Raw genomic sequence first — 15010 nt, 5'->3', positions numbered from 1 at the left:
TGTGCCCACCACAGGCCCAGTGCTGCCTGCCAGCCAGGTCAGGCATTGTCTGTAGTCACCTTTTCAAAGCCAAGTGGGATGACCTTGGTCTTCTCCCAGGCGCTCACAGGAAGCTGCCATGGAGACAAGGAGCCAGGGCTTGGGGGCTCACAGTTCTGGGTTTGGTTCTCAGCTTGGCACCAGCCTGATGAGGGGCATGAGTGTTATCCTCTGGATGCAACCCAGAAGGTGAATCCTCAGCCCCAAGTGCCAACTCAGTGGCACCTGCTACAATGGCCCTTGGACAGCTCTCAGCTTTGTCCTCCCAAGGCTACTGCTTCTCAGAGCCTTGGATGGTTGTGTCCAAAGCAACAGCATTGCTTGAGGTAGTTTTCTTTTAAAAAGTGTGTGTGGGGGGCCCGGCAGTGTGGCCTAGCAGCTAAAATCCTCGCCTTGAACACGCCATGATCCCATATGGGCGCCGGTTCTAATCCTGGCAGCTCCACTTCCCATCTAGCTCCCTGCTTTGGCCTGGGAAAGCAGTTGAGGACAGCCCAAGGCCTTGGGACCCTGCACCTGTGTGGGATACCCAGAAGAAGTTCCTGGATCCTGGCTTCGGATCAGCTCAGCACTGGCTGTTGCACTCACTTGGGGAGTGAATTATTGGACAGATCTTCCTCTCTGTCTCTCCTCCTCTCTGTATATCTGACTTTTCAATAAATAAATAAATCTTTTTTTAAAAAGTGTGTGTGTGTGTGTGTGTGTGTATTTTTTGGAGGGGGTGAGCAGAGAGGAGAGACAGAAAGAGAGAAAAAAAGAGATGTTCCAGTGGCTGGTTCACTTCCCCAAATGGCCACAATAGCCAGAGCTGGCCTGATCAAGAGTCAGGAGCAGCCAGGGGCTTCTTCTTTGGGTGCAGGGGAACAAGTCCTGGGGCCATCCTCCGCTGCTTTCTCAGATGCACTAGCAGGGACCTGGATTAGAAGTGGAGCAGGCAAGACTCAAACTAACGCCCATATGGGATACTGGCGCTGTGGAAGGAAGGAAGGAAGGAAGGAAGGAAGGAAGGAAGGAAGGAAGGAAGGAGGGAGGGAGGGAGGGAGGGAGGGAGGGAGGGAGGGAGGAAGGAGGGGAGGGAGGGAGGGAGGGAGGAAGGAAGAAGGCTAGAAGGGTAGGGTGCTTCATCAGAGACAAGCAGACAGGCCTGGCATCTTGAGCCACCAATGAGAAGAGGCAGGCTGGAGCCAGTGAAAGGGCAGGCCCAGAGACAGCCTGTTTCTGGTTCCTACGTTGCCGGAACCTGGGGCAGATTCCATAGATCAACTGCCTCTGGGTCCCTGTCTTTCTAAAAAGCAGGCTGGATGACAAACTGGCAATGTCCCACACTAGAACATATAAACCCCTTGACTCAAACACTCCATTTCTAGGTATCTATTTCATGTGTAAACTCACAGAATCCAATGTGGTGCTATTCGTAATACCACAGGACAGAAACCAACAACTGTGGCCCATCTGTATGGTGGGCTAAAAACATCAAGGGCCCAGGTTGATCTTGAGTAAACGGTGAAGTAGAAGAGCAAGATGTACAGTTGCAGAGGGAACTATGGGGCAGATACAAAGGGACCGAACAGACATGGACGCTTTGGAAGGAAACGCAAGAAAGAAAACATGGGGCAGCACCCCAATGTCTGAGGGGGAAACTTTGAAATTGCTCATTCTTTATTATTATTATTATTTTTTTTTTGATCATGGGTAATTGCTTTCGGGAAAGGGGAAAGGATGTTACATCATAAAAGCAGTATGTCACATCCTAACTGTGGGCAGATGTCACCCCTCATCCTCCTGGTACTAGAGGATGCTCATGTACCCCTAATGCATTTGTGGGGGGCACAGTCAAGGATGGCCCAAAACTTTGGGACCCTGCTCCTACACAGGAGATCTGGAAGAAGCTCCTGGCTCTTGGCTTTGGATCAGCTCAACTCCAACCATTGCAGCCACTTGAGGAATGAACCCGAGGACGGAAGATCTTTCTCTCTGTATATCTACCTTTCCAAGAAAAGTAAATACATTTAAAAAAAAAAAAAAAACTTCATGGTACACATTGTTTCACAGTGCAAAAAATCATTTATGGGGCACATGTGATAACCTAGTGTTTAAATTCCTCATCTTGCATCCGCCAAGATCCCATATGGACACCGGTTTATATCCTGGCTAATCCACTTCCCATCCAACTCCCTGCTTGTGGTCTGGGAAAGCAACGGAGGATGGCCCATAGCCTTGGGACCCTCTGCCTGTGTGAAAGACCCAGAAAAAGCTCCTGGCTCCTGGCTTGGAAAGCGAACCAGCAGAAGCAAGATCTTTCTCTGTGTCCCCTCCTTTTCTCCGTAAATTTGCTTTTCATAAAAATAAATCTTTAATTTTAAAAAATCAGATCTGACAAAGTGTTTGGTTAGTAAAACTTCCCTCAGAGGTACCACAGAAATTTCTAGTCCTAAAATTATTTTTTGTTGTTGTATTTTCCTGATCTTAAAATTCTTTTTAAAAATATTTATTTATTTTTATTGGTAAGGCAGATATACAAAGAGGAGGAGAGATATAGAAGATCTTCCATCCAATGGTTCACCCCCCAAGCGGCCACCCCAGCTGGAGCTGAGCCAATTCGAAGCCAGGGTCTCCCATGCGGGTGCAGGGTCCCAAAGCTTTAGGCTGTCCTCTACTGCAGAGCCTCCAGGATTAGAAGCGGCATCCATATGGGATCCCAGCGCATTCAAGGCAAGCACTTTAACCACTACATTATGGCACCAGGCTCCCTAAGCAGGGGCAATCATTCAGCTACTAGATGCACATACCATTATCTTTCCCACTCCCACTCCCCAACCCCAGAAAACAAACTGGCACATCAAGCTGTTCCCAAGGCCTGGTCACTCCGGTCGGGCGTTGGCTGGGCCCTCCCTCTCTCGGCTGTAAACAATATGCACCAAGTCTGTTGCTACGGTGAGAAAAGCTTGAGACCTCCATCATTCCTGAGTTGACAATGTCTGCAAACATTTTCTGTGCCCTTCTCCACCGGCCCTTCTCCACTGTCTGGGACGCCAAAGAGAGGGGACGAGAAAGAGGGAGCCGCCTGCACAGAACAGAACTACAAGACACTCCAAGGGGGCAATGGTTGTTGATGTTAGCCAGGAAATCAACTCCTAGGACTGCAGGAGCAAGCCCTGGGGAACACCCACTCAGAAACAGTCATTAAGAACAAAGTTGGGACAGAACAAACTAAGAAAAACAAAAACAAAAATGAAAGGGGAAAAACAAAACAACCCTGGCTAATTAAGCCACTGCTGTTACTGCATCTTAAGGGTGATTATCTGTTTACAAATCTCATCTCCCACAGAGAACCCCCAGTGCCCCCAAAGCCCAGGGACCACCCTCCAGCCTGCTTGTCTCTGCTGCTGCCTCCCGCATCGCCCTGCCACAGCACTGCCTGACCAGCCAGCTCTTGCGGAATTCAGCGACTCACCCCTCCAAAAGCACTCTGGGATAACGACTATCCCTTCCAACTTGGCGACATCTCAAGGGTCTCTCTGGTCACTGGTCTCGGAGGTGGCTGGCCCTCACTGGCCCTCTGACAAGCAACACACATAGCATTCCCTTTCCACAGAGGAGGTCATGGAGGCTCAGCGATGAGGTTCGTGCTCAGGCTGGCACAACGGAGACAGTGCCGTCTCCTCCCCCTGTGTCTCCCCTGTGTGTGCTTGTCACTTGGCCATCCTCCACTGCCTTCCCAGGCCACAAAGCAAGGAGCTAGATCGGAAGTGGAGCAGTCGAGATACAAATCAGTGACCTTATGGGATGCTGACACCATAGGCGCAGGCTTATCCCACTATATCACAGCCCATGGCAGTCAGTGAGGTTTGTCCATACTTCTAAATCATCAAAATCCTTCAGTGATTTCCTTCACCTGCTGGGATAAGGTTGAAACACACCCCCCCTCACCACTCCTAACCCTGGCCTTCGCGGGGAGGGTTGGGGGGGGCTCTGGAACTCTCGTCCTCTCCATACTTCCTTTCCTCTTCTGCTCACGCCGCTGGCTCCTTTCTAGCCTGGAGGTGTCAGCTTCGAAGTCACCTTGCAGTGAAGGCCTTGCCTCCCACCGTCCCCATCTCCTCACCAGGACACCTAACCCCACCTGGAGTCACTCTCAGTCGTGCACCGGCACCTGCGCCCCACCCCTCCTGAACGCTCAGTGGCTTTGGGAGCCCAGCAGCATCAGTAGAGTTCTCCGTGGCCCAGCACCTGTTATGAGAGCCTGGCACACAGTAGGCGCTCGGCGCTGCTAGAAGGAAGCCCCGCGCTGCACGGAAACCCTCCTGGAGTGCCAGGTTCCAGGCCCAGCCCAGGCGCCAGCAGCCACGCGACTGGCAGCTCAGGCCAGGTTCCCAGAGGACAAACGCAGCGGGGCTCCTCACCTGCGCATCACGGCGGCCGCGCCAGATCGGCCGGGTCAAGGTCAGCCCGGTGGTTCGGACCCCACGCCTGGCCGCCGACTCCTCCCAAGGAGGCCGCGGCTCAGGCCGGGGTGGCACAGACGGTCCCCAGGACCAGCAAGTGGCGCGCCCCGGCGTGGGGTCCCATTCCGGACAGAGGTTGGGTGGACAAGTCCTCGGGCTCCAGCTCGGCGGGCTGGGTTGGAAGGCTGGTCCAGACCGAGGCGGGCTGGGCCTCGTCCGGCGCGGGCCCGTTCCCCTGGCAACGGCGCGGGCTACGGCGCCGCACAGTGGCCAAACCGCGCCGCCTCACTTGGCGGGAGGACCCCAGCGCGGGGCGGGGCTTGTGAAACGCCCCCATCCTTGACGCGCCAGCCTGACTAAGCCCCTACGTTGTTTTTTTGTTTTTTTGTTTTTTAACTTTCTCCTAGAAAAGCGGATTTCTCCCCTTCTTGAAATTCTAAGCTTGCCATCTGGTTTCCCTCAGATCACCACTCAGACTGCTTGATTAACCGATTCATTAATTGATTAACAGGCAGGCTGTAGGAAGACTAGGTGCTAGGCCCTGGGAATTCTAAGAAAAAATATATTGAGCTCCTTGTTCTTCAAGAAGGTAATGGGTCAAGGGGAGACAGATTTACAAAAATCAGTCATGGGCCCAGCGCGGTGGCCTAGTGGCTAACGTCCTCATCCTGAACGCACCGGGATCCCATGTGGGTGCCAGTTCTAATCCCATCAGCAGCTCCACTTCCCACCCAGCTCCCTGCTTGTGGCCTGGAAAAGCAGTCAAGGATGGCCCAAGGCCTTGGGACCCTGCACCTGTGTGGGAGACCCAGAGGAGGCTCCTGGCTCCTGGCTTCAGGTGGCTCAGCTCCGGTTGTTGCAGCCACTTGGGGAGTGAATCAATGGATGGAAGACCTTCCTCTCTGTCTCTCCTCCTCTCTGTACATCTGACTTTCCAATTAAAATAATAATAATAATAATAAAATCACACAAAAATCCTATTGGAATCCTCCACAACGCTGGCCCAATGAGAAACTGTCTTACCCAGGGGCTCCCAGGATACCATTATTGCCTCCAAGCAAGAAACCTCCAGGCCGCAGGAAGAGCCCCCACTCCAGCCCACAAGGACTTCAGAATTGGGCTGTCCGGGAGCCCACCTGCTAAACCTTCATCCGATCCCCCACTGGGGCTGCCAGGGAACCCCATCCACTGTCCATGCCCCTCCCCTGCAGCTTCTCTCCCCCCCCCAACTGAGGGCTCTCCCAAGCCAACCACCCTTTCTCCCTGGGGATACTCAGAATGAATTCTCCCACAGCTTGAAGTTTCTGGAGAGAGGGGAGGAGTTTTCATCCTCTGCAAGTGATTCAATCGCATCTCCAAGGTCCCCAGACGGGAAGCAGCCACTGATTTTGCCTCTAATGTGTAGAAGTCCCAGACATACCACAGGAGCCCCATGGCCAGCGCCTGCTCTGTTAACATGTCAGCGTAGGTTCTTGTGCTATTAACTCGATGATTTAGTCTTGTTTTGGGGCCCAATAAACTGTGGAGTAAATACCAAGATTACTCCAGCTTTAGAAAATACCAAGCTGACTCCTCAACTTATCTGAATGGAAAAATTTCAAGTCAAAGATGACCCAGAATTCAAGGTGCAGGCTGAGTCCCACCTATCTCCACAGGGAGAAGGATCAGAACCTTCTAGATCTGGGACATATCTGCCTCCCAGGACATATCTGTTCTGGAATCTGAAGCAGCTTTTCATCCTCAGGTCTTTTCCCACAGGGAACCCTCTCCCAGAACTGCTGTTCCAGCTTCCCCACCCCAGACAACACCCAAGGTCTATGAAAACGGGAGATGTAAGATATGGTTTTCTGGGACAGGTCAGGCCCACGGGCAGAACTTGTCCCTGCTCAAAGCTATTGCCTGGAACCCAAACAGTAGGTCTGCTGAGGGGAGAAGAACCCAGATAGCAGATAAAAGATTTGCACATTCACACGTGAGAAGATTCTGGGCTGACACATGTGCTTGGAGCTGCCCTAGGAGATTCACGGGCCAGCAAGCTGCCTCATCCTGCCCAGGGCCAGAACCAGCCACCCATCTGCCTTCAGGCAAAGCCACTGCGCTCCCAGTCTTCCTGTAACCTGTCATCTCTGTTGACCAATACGCCCTGCTACCGTCAGTCAATTCCTTCAACATCTTGAAATCTCAATTTGCTGAGATATGAAATGACCAGCAATTCCTGATCAGGGCTGTGGTGAGGCCGGAAATGGTGACCATGCATATAGCCACACAGACAGGGTGCTAATGTCCTGGTCCAGGCGGTTAAATTGCCACTTGTGCAGTAGGTTCAGCCCCCACTTGGGACACCAGCATCCCATTTGGGTGCCAGTTCATGTCCCATCCGCTCCACTTCCATTCCAGTTCCATGCTTATAGCCTGAGAAAGCAGTAGAGGATGGCTCAAGTCCTTGGGCCCATGCTCCCTTATGGGAGATCTGGAGGAAGCTCTGGCTTCAGACTGGTCCAGCTACAGACACTGTGGCCATCTGGGGGATAAACCAATGGATGACGATTCATTCTCTCTCTCTCCCTCCTCTCTCTCTCCACCTATCAAATAAATAAATACTTAGTTTAAGAAACAAACAAAACACGCACAGACAATATTCCAAGGGGACTAATTATTGGGACAGATAATCTAGACTTTCCTGTTCTTACTAGCAGGAAATGATGCTTTTTGGGTAGTAGAATCAAACCTAGCTGCTGCCCTCTAGAGCCCTCCATGGGGTCAGGTAACTTTTCCAGCAGGTCCTGGATGACTCAGCTCAGACACTTGGCTTGCCCCTGTGACCTGGGGACTCTCTGGCCAAGACCTCCTGACATCCTCATATCACACACACACACACACACACACACTGTCCATCAAGCCCTGGCTGTCGCCCCAACAATACCTAAACACACCAATTTGATTCTTCTTCCTCCTGCTGGTATCCCTCCCGAACCTCCCGGCTCCCCGGAGAGAAGCGCTGCCCTACACTATGAAATTGAAACCAAAAGCAGCACGGCCGCCGCAGACCGCCGGAGCCTCTCAAGCAGCGCCCCCCGACCGCCGCTGACCCCGGAGGCCCCACCAGCCGCTACTTGCTCTTCCTTTCCTGGAAGGAGGCGCCTCCCTTCGTCCCGGGCTACCTTCCGTGGCTCCACCATGGAGACTCCCGAGCAGGCACTGCCCAGGGCCTGAACCCACCGAACCTGCAGGGAGACCCCACCGCCAGGGGAGCACTCCCTGCAGGGAAGCTTTCTCTGAGCTCAGGACTTTAGAGGACCCACATGTCCCCAACCTCCGGCTCCCACAGCACCCCCAGGACTTTTCTCTACAGTTTCTTCAGTCTGGTTCCTTGACTGTGCTGCAAAGATCCATAAAGGCCCATGTCTCCAGCCAGACACGGAGCTCACCAAGGAAGGAGGGGTTAAGTTGCTGATGGTAGCTTCTCTGGGCCTGGCACCTAGTAAACAATAAATGCAAGGTGAATGAAAGAAAGGAGGATTGAATGAAAGGGTTTCAGGCCTCACACGTGGGTGCAGGGACAAAGACTTGGCTAGCCTCCTTGGCTTTCCCAGGCCACAAAGCAGGGAGATGGAATGGAAGTGGAGCAATCAGGATACAAACCAGCCACCCTATGGGATGCCAACACCACAGGCAGAGGTTTAACCTACTACATCTCAATCCCCAAAGTCTTTGGTAAATCGAATAGCCACTTGTCAAACTATTTTTGTATAAAAACGGACTTTCCTGAATTAATCGGTTTTATTCCATGTCCCTTGCAAAAAATTTGTATTGGCCATATTCAAGTCATGTTCTTCATTAATTTCTTCCTACCTGGCCTTGTTAAGTGACTTGATGACCAGTCTATGCTTTAAAAAAAAAAAAAGTGCCTGTTGGTATTTAAAGTATTCTCCTCAGGCTTCCTTGGTGAGAGGCTCCAGGCAGTTTTCCCCGTTGCTGACTCCAAGCAGTGCAGCTCAGAACACGTTGTCACCCGTATAGAACTTCTCAGTCCCAGATTAAGCTAACTGCATGTCTCTAGCTGGGGACAACGTGTTTGGAAACAGACCTTATGCAACAGAGCTGTCAGAGGGATGTTCCTCAGAGGCAAACAAAACTAGAGTCACGGTGTGTGGCAAATGTGCCCTCCAGAGTCTTTGGAACCAAAGGGTTTTCAGCTTTCCTACCGGCGATCCCATTTTTGATTCGTGTTTCTTGGAAAATGGAAAGCTTCTATTGACCACCTGTGCTACCTCTGCTGCAGAAAGGGGAAAAGAAAAGAGAAGAGAAGAGGAGAGGAGAGGAGAGGAGAGGAGAGGAGAGGAGAGAAGAGAAGAAAATTAAATTAAATTAAAGAAAAGAAGTCATCGGGAGCTCCGGAGGGCTTCCAGGGGGCTCCCAGCAGCCCGTTCTTTGTTTAACAGTGACACGGTCCTGACCTCCCCAGCCCTGCCTGCGCTCGGTGCAGCCTGGCATTTCCTTTAAGCCTGGAATCCTTCCTTTTACTCTCGCTCATTTCTGTGGGGAACGAGAATGCCTGCAGAAGCTGGGAGGCTCTTCTGACTTCCTTCACAAGTGTGCAAGCCTGAGACAGCTGAAATTTTTCTTCGAATACTTGAAAGCAGGTTCTAGACCGCCTGTTCCCGACAGAATTTCCCTGGAGTGCTCCCATCTCCAACCCTTATGTAACCTGACACAATTCTCTAAAAAGGCTCTGGAATCCAAGAGAGCAGTATCCTGAGCTTGCAGGGAAGGGTGCAATTGAAAAAGTGTCCCCCAGCCTCCCGCGTCAGCAGAAGGGCATGGGGGACAGGGACACGGGGTCACTGACCAATTCACATTTCCAAGAAAGATCCTAACGCCCTGTCATGGTGATCAGCAGGTGTCCTGGGCTCATCTGTCAACTAAGAATTGCTTACTGGGCCCGGCGCGGTGGCGCAAGAGGTTAAAGGTCCTCGCCTTGCACGCCCGGGATCCCATATGGGCGCCGGTTCTAATCCCGGCAGCCCCACTTCCCTTCCAGCTCCCTGCCTGTGGCCTGGGAAAGCAGTCGAGGACAGCCCAAAGCTTTGGGAACCTGCACCCGTGTGGGAGACCCGGAAGAGGCTCCTGGCTTCGGATCGGCATAGCATCGGCCCGTTGCGCTCACTTGGGGAGTGAATCATCGGACGGAAGATCTTCCTCTCTGTATCTCCTCTCTGTATATCCGCCTTTCCAATGAAAAAAATAATAAAAATAAATCTTTAAAAAAAAAAAAAAAAGAATTGCTTACTAAGAGTACTCCTGGTACATTACCAGCCCGTGGACCTGGCTAGCAGGTAAAAGTATTTTGATAATCTCCTTACCTAGGATGAGGCAGCCCTTCTACTGACATCAAAAATCAGCTTAGCTGCAGGGGCATCAGCTAGACTCAACAACAGGGCAAATTTGCAAATTTTTTTTTTTAAAGATTTATTTTTATTATTTTTTCATTGGAAAGGCGGATATACAGAGAGGAGAGACAGAGAGGAAGATCTTCCGTCCGATGATTCACTCCCCAAGTGAGCGCAACGGGCCGATACTATGCCGATCCGAAGCCAGGAGCCTCTTCCGGGTCTCCCACACGGGTGCAGGTTCCCAAAGCTTTGGGCCGTCCTCGACTGCTTTCCCAGGCCACAGGCAGGGAGCTGGAAGGGAAGCGGGGCTGCCGGGATTAGAACCGGCGCCCATATGGGATCCCGGGCGTGCAAGGCGAGGACCTTTAACCACTTGCGCCACCGCGCCGGGCCCGCAAATTTTTTTAAATTTTATTTTTCATGATGTTTACATAGTTGATCAGGGTGTGAAAGGTCAAGGGGAGTGGGGAATACAATGGGAGAGACCACACCCAGTCTCCCCAGTACCCAATGTCATCCCAGGGTCCCCATTGTGGAGCATGTTCTGAGGATTCTGCTCAAGTGGTTTCAATAGTTCTGAGATGCTGTTGATATTGCCACTCCAAGGATGAGGAAATCCTTCCAAGGTCAATTGGCTGACATAGTCCACCTCAGAGTCTCCATTCACTCACACGTTTGCTGTCAAGCTTCACTGGGGTAGTTGATCAATTGTTCTGCCCTCCTTCCTCTTCAAGCCAGTGGATGCTGCATCCCAGGCCAACCTGCCTACCATATGCTCAGCCCTCATGTACACCAGGGGGAGCTGAAGCCCAGTCAGAGTGAACCCCAATAACCCTCACTGGACCATCCCCTAGGAATCTGCAATTTACTCTCACCTGATGCAGGCGATTCTGACTCAAGTTCTTTCTGCCGGCACCTCCACCGCCCCCACTCCCAAGCCCCATTCAATCCATGGACAATGCCAGGGAGGGCATAGAATGTGAGGATGCAAAGAGCTGTGTGCAGACCTGGAATTGGGACCCCACTAGATGACCCCAAATTCCAGAAAGCTCTTGAGCCAAAACAAAGTATTTGTTCCCCCTCCTTTTGTTTTCACTTTCAGAAATACCAGCCTGACTCACTATTTGCATACCAGCGGCCAGGGACCTCCGCGGAGCCCAGGCACCACTCATAGGTGGCTGACTTTTCAAGGAATTCACTGGAGAAAATTGTAGGCAAGGCTGTGAACAGAACCATTCTCCATCTGGTTTCAGTTTATTTAAAAAAAAAAAAAAAAAAAACTGTGCACACATGCCTCCCCACCGCAATCAGAAAACAGCCACAACTCCCCCAGGGGAGGGGGTATTAGCCACCAGGGGTGGGGCTGAATTATGTATATGCAAATAAATTAAACTAGCCGGCCAACAGCAACTAATTTTCATATCTTTTGCATTTGTTCTGCCAAGAAAATGCCTGAATCCAGGGATAATGGAAGCTGCAGGAAGCAAGTTTTGGAATTAATATTTAATAATCACGTTGCCTTAATTCTGCCTTTGGGAGACATGTTTCTCATCCAGAAGCAAAAAGAACAAAAAAGATTAATAGGCTTTCACCTGGGTATGGCCTAACAAACAATGTCAACCCCCTAGACTAAAGTCCAGGGGAAGGTGCAGCTTGAGAATTGGAACCAGAGGGTCTGGGTGGCTGTGTGACCTAGGGTAGGTCATTTCACTTCCTATACCCAGGAAATACAAGACCTCCTTTGCAAGGAACAATGTAAAGTTGGGAGATAAAATTAAAGTACAAGGAAGTTGAGCACAAGGCTTGGTTTGCAGCAAGCACACATGAACTGGGACAGAGGGACTATTCATCTCAAAGCACCCTGGAGTGCCCAGAGGGATCCAAGCTGGATCTCAGATCTCACCCAGGCCAGCCAAGCTTTCTCCCTGGGGTCTCTCTTTTTCCCCTGGGGCAAATCCAGAAAACCCTGTGGAGCACATTCCCTAACATCTGCCTTCAATCTTGGAAACAATAAAGGAACCTCAGAGGAGGATGCCAGACCCTCAAAGATGGATGCTGCCCGGCTTCCTGGGTCTAGTATATCCTTTCTCCAGTAACTCATGGACCCTCTTGCCAGGCGCAGAGTCCAGATGGGGATATAGCTGAGCTCACCTAAAGCCCCGAGGGCCCAGTCAGCCTCCTCCAGCATGTTCAGGCCATAGCAGGGATGGGCTGCAAATCCTGGGCCCAGCCCTCACATGTCCACCAACACCTCCTTGGGTTCTGTTGCCTTAAACCTACTCCTTCCGCCCCAATCTCCCGCCTCCCCTTCTTCCTGCTTCCCGGCCAATAAGAACCATGCTCTCAGACTCATTCAAGACCAGTCCCTGCTTTCCTGAGCCCTCACCCTGCAATCCAAGAGGTCACGTGTGGTAGATGTGTTCCTGTTTAGACACAGTCCTCAAAAGCCCAGGCTTGGGCTCCTCCTGTTACCCATGAATTTTGACTTGCTGGGGCTGGCTAAAGATTTCAGCTCAAGTGTACTTGAGTTGGAGACCTTGAGAGATTTTTCTCAGCCTCTGGAAACCTCGATTCCTACTAATGTAAACTGGTGATAGTGAGACCTTATACAAAAGCCTATTGTGAGGCCTCTGCACCCGACCCAGGGCTGGGGCCCAAGCAGCAGGGTTGGAGGCCCACGCAAGGAATGAAGGCTGCGATGTGGCGGTGTGGAGTAGATGGCCTCCTGCACCATGGAAGGTGAGACCAGTTCTGGGTCGTACAAGTGATCTATGTGGGCCAAAGGGAAGTGAGACCATCAGGAGTGAGACCCAGGCTGGAGCTCAGACAAGGACGTGGCCAGCATATAAGAGGAGATATACACTCATGACTGGGGAGGGGCATGTGAGAGGTCTCCCCAGCTATAGGTTTTCCTACATGGAAGAGTAGCCCATGAAGGATGCTGGGAAGAGGCATGGAGGGATGAAGCACCCAACAGCCATGGCAGACAGGGTTTGGAGTGATCAAGAGTAGTCAGCAGAGCAGAGACCCAAGGAGCTGTAGGCCAAGGTGGGGCTTGAGGACCAGGAGGTCTAGGACTGCCTACATATGGAGAGGTCAGGGCAGGGAGCTGACCCCAGGCTGGCGTAGAGATGGAGATAGTGGAGATGGTGTCAGAGGACTGTGATTACGATTGTGGATGACATCAGAGGGCTGTGGCTATGAGCGGGGGTGGGGGAGAGCCAAGGACGATATTGAAGAAGGCCTGTAGAATCAAGGTGACCAGTGCAGGCAGCCACAGGGCACAGGGTCTGGCACACTGTAAGAAGTCAACCAGAGCTTCCCGGAGACTGAGTTTAGAATCTGAGTGGATGGACTGGCACCAACTGGAAGAAGGCCCTGCTGATACTAGGGTTGGGGAGGGAACAGAGGGTGTCTTGGCATGAGCAAAAGGCAGGGCAGGACCTCCTGGGGGCTAGGCCGCCCTGGAACTGGCCCTCAAAGGAAGAGGTGGTGAGTGCTTTCTTAGCTCCAGACACCCCAGGATAGTCAGAGGAGATGGCGTGAAGGCTCTTGGCACCTCCTCTTTCAGGGACTTGAGTTACCCCACTCTCAAACCCACCTGTCACCTGGCATTTAGCTCTTTACCACCGCGCTCTCTCCCAACAGCCAGCAGATGGAGCCAATGAGCTGCCCGACTGCACTGCAGCAGCCCCCTCCCTGAAGTCCTCCAAAGCTCCGGACCTTGTGTCCCACGGAGGCAGACAGAGAGGTGGGACAAAGGACACCTGTCTCTGAGCTTAAGGGCAGGGTGGCAGCGGGGCTCGGTTCCTTCTGATTGCCCTTCGATTCGCTGGGCTGCCAGGTCCTGCCTTATCTAGTGGGGCTCCTGCCCTCTGCCTCCCTTCCCTTCTTTTCCCTGGAGGCCCCTGCCAGCCCAGACTCCCGTTTCTGGCAGAGGCTGGTTCTCTGCCCCCAGGCAGGCATGATCTGGCAGCAAGCCTCAGACAGGGCTGGGCCAGCCCCTCCCAGGCTTGACTGCCTAAACCACCTTGTTCTTCTCCCAATGTCTCCACCTTAGCAGGGTAAGGGGTCAGTGGCTAAGGAGGCCACAGTGCCCTGGAGATCCAAGTCCCAGAACACAAATGAATGGTTCTGCCCAAGGTGGCAGTGTCCCAAAACCTGGGCTAAAAAACAAAAACAAAAACCTTCCCCGTCTTAGCCATCCCACACCCCACAGCCAGAGTTAAGTCCTGCCACCTACCTCAGGCAAGTCTTCATACTGGAAGCTTCCAGAGGATAAGTCAAGATCCTGTACAGTAGAAGATTGTTTTCAGTCTTGATCCTCAGTGTTGCATACCCTTCCTATCCCTCTGACCTTCAACTCCAGTTCTGGCAATTGCTGGCACCTGTGCGGCCTCGACTTTCAAAGCACCCCCAGCTTCTAATGGACCAAGATGGAAAAACTACAGTCAGACTTCTGGTAGGGTGAAGAGAGCCGAGGAAAGAAGTACCCAACCAATCTAGGGTCCATGGCTCAAATTAGCAAGCCAGGCCACAGTGCGATGTCCATAGCTGAATTGGTGCGTTTGGAAAATAAATGTGATCCTGAAATTCTCAGAGGCGGGGTGACCCAGACCAAGAGGGAGTTACCAAGAACACACACCAATGTGCTCACTTGTACATGCAGAGTTATGGTGTAAGGAGGAACATAGTCAAATGGTAATGACAGGTCATGTGGCCAAACGGGCTCTGGTGCATACAAACCCAGGCTCCCAAGGTCATGTCTCCAAGGTCAGGCACACACACCCTTCCCAGGCCACTCCTGCCTCACTAAGCCAGGCTGAGAAGGACACCTGTACTTATAGGAGGAGGAGCAGGTGCAGGTACAGGAGTGGCTCCGGGTGGAGAGCCCTTTTCCCTTTAGTGGGTATGGCTTCTAGCTCCTGTGCTGGGTGGCAGAGGGGAGTCGGCCACTGGCTTTGGAAGCACCACTGCCATGAAGTCCTGGCATGGGTCCTGAGCAAGAAGAGAAGGAGCAGCAGGCTAGGAGGTATGACAAAGGTGCCCTCTCTTAGGACACCGCAAGGGCAGACCTTGAGGCAAGCCCCCCCAAAGCAGAGGCCCTTCCCCCCATGTTGTGGCTGCACCTAC

Source organism: Ochotona curzoniae, unplaced genomic scaffold (assembly GCF_017591425.1).
Source record: "Ochotona curzoniae isolate NIBS_2020 unplaced genomic scaffold, NIBS_Ocur_1.0 patch423, whole genome shotgun sequence".
Lineage (NCBI taxonomy): Eukaryota > Metazoa > Chordata > Mammalia > Lagomorpha > Ochotonidae > Ochotona > Ochotona curzoniae.
This window is presented reverse-complemented; position numbering follows the sequence as displayed.